This window comes from Oncorhynchus keta, chromosome 9, assembly GCF_023373465.1.
Source record: "Oncorhynchus keta strain PuntledgeMale-10-30-2019 chromosome 9, Oket_V2, whole genome shotgun sequence".
NCBI lineage: Eukaryota > Metazoa > Chordata > Actinopteri > Salmoniformes > Salmonidae > Oncorhynchus > Oncorhynchus keta.
In genome coordinates this window covers 4,099,705-4,101,433 of record NC_068429.1, presented here as the reverse complement: position 1 = coordinate 4,101,433, position 1,729 = coordinate 4,099,705, and the positions used below count along the sequence as shown (strand labels likewise).

Genomic DNA, 1,729 nt, shown 5'->3' with positions numbered 1-1,729 from the left:
CACGTATCATGACCAACAACACAGACAAACTGTCTACATTGTCCATATATTTGAATAACAAGTCAAATTTCAAGTTGAAAGTTAGTCGAAATTTGAAAGACCAAATAGTTTGCGATAGCTAGCTGTGCTCTGAGACTTTTCCCAGGCAGGACAGGACAAGAAAGGGCCTCTGTGTACTGGTTGTAAACATAGAGGGATTCAAGGCTTGAGTCCCAAATTACACCCTGTTCCCTATGTAGTGTACTACTTTTGGGTACCCTTTTGGGACTCCTCTTAAGGTGACCTTCATTTAGCCAAATGTGCTGACGAGAGAGCCGGTGTGTCTGTGAGATAATGGGATATTGGGTTTTACTAATGAGAGATCACTGTGCCATTAAAAGGGTTGGAGCACCCAACCACCCAACGAATGTGGCCTTCAACACCTGTTATGGATTAAAGGCTATGGTTATAACCTGTTATAGATTAAAGGCTATGGTTATAACCTGTTATGGATTAAAGGCTATGGTTATAACCTGTTATAGATTAAAGGCTATGGTTATAACCTGTTATAGATTAAAGGCTATGGTTATAACCTGTTATAGATTAAAGGCTATGGTTATAACCTGTTATAGATTAAAGGCTATGGTTATAACCTGTTATAGATTAAAGGCTATGGTTATAACCTGTTATGGATAAAGGCTATGGTTATAACCTGTTATGGATTAAAGGCTATGGTTATAACCTGTTATAGATTAAAGGCTATGGTTATAACCTGTTATGGATTAAAGGCTATGGTTATAACCTGTTATAGATTAAAGGCTATGGTTATAACCTGTTATAGATTAAAGGCTATGGTTATAACCTGTTATAGATTAAAGGCTATGGTTATAACCTGTTATAGATTAAAGGCTATGGTTATAACCTGTTATAGATTAAAGGCTGTGGTTATAACCTGTTATAGATTAAAGGCTGTGGTTATAACCTGTTATAGATTAAAGGCTGTGGTTATAACCTGTTATGGATTAAAGGCTATGGTTATAACCTGTTATAGATTAAAGGCTATGGTTATAACCTGTTATAGATTAAAGGCTATGGTTATAACCTGTTATAGATTAAAGGCTATGGTTATAACCTGTTATAGATTAAAGGCTGTGGTTATAACCTGTTATAGATTAAAGGCTGTGGTTATAACCTGTTATGGATTAAAGGCTATGGTTATAACCTGTTATAGATTAAAGGCTATGGTTATAACCTGTTATAGATTAAAGGCTATGGTTATAACCTGTTATAGATTAAAGGCTATGGTTATAACCTCTTATGGATGATATGCTATGGTTATAATCTCTTATGGATGATATGCTGTGGGTATAACCCATGGGTATAACCCTAACCCAGGTGAGTTGGGTGGTGCTGCAATTTACTGTCATGACTATACCTGTATTCTACATGATAGACCTACAATACAGGTAGACAGATTGCAGGCTGGGCTGAGGTGAGGTGGAGACTGAGGTGAGGTGAGGTGTAGACTGAGGTGACAGTGAGAGCAGGTATAGTTAGAGACAGATAACAGGCTGAGGTGAGGTGGAGAATGAGGTGACAGTGAGAGCAGGTATAGTTAGAGACAGATAACAGGCTGAGGTGAGGTGGAGACTGAGGTGACAGTGAGAGCAGGTATAGTTAGAGACAGATAGCAGGCTGAGGTGAGGTGGAGACAGGTGAGGTGAGGTGGAGACTGAGGTGAGGTGAGGTG

General features: G+C 38.6%; 2 long non-coding RNA genes across 8 annotated transcripts in view; one reads left to right on the top strand and one right to left on the bottom strand.

Moving 5' to 3' along the window:
• On the bottom strand, positions 1-1,402 carry LOC127931645 (uncharacterized). Of its 7 annotated transcripts, none has more exons than XR_008142125.1 (4): positions 1,262-1,402; positions 722-1,141; positions 513-662; positions 1-482 (listed from the first exon to the last, which is right to left on the bottom strand). It is a non-coding gene; the product is annotated as an uncharacterized LOC127931645 (long non-coding RNA). The 7 variants fall into 7 exon arrangements; XR_008142122.1 differs by having other exon boundaries at positions 722-1,171; positions 1,262-1,373; XR_008142124.1 differs by lacking the exon at positions 1,262-1,402 and adding an exon at positions 1,232-1,251 and having other exon boundaries at positions 722-1,171.
• Positions 1,403-1,462: 60 nt separating this feature from the next.
• The window catches only part of LOC127931646 (uncharacterized), a 1,111-nt gene continuing 844 nt past the window's right edge, over positions 1,463-1,729 (top strand). The window contains exons 1-3 of the long non-coding RNA XR_008142128.1: positions 1,463-1,493; positions 1,623-1,634; positions 1,722-1,729. The exon at positions 1,722-1,729 is cut by the window's right edge and continues 844 nt beyond it. This is a non-coding gene — a long non-coding RNA (uncharacterized LOC127931646). The remainder of the gene's footprint in view (positions 1,494-1,622; positions 1,635-1,721) is intronic.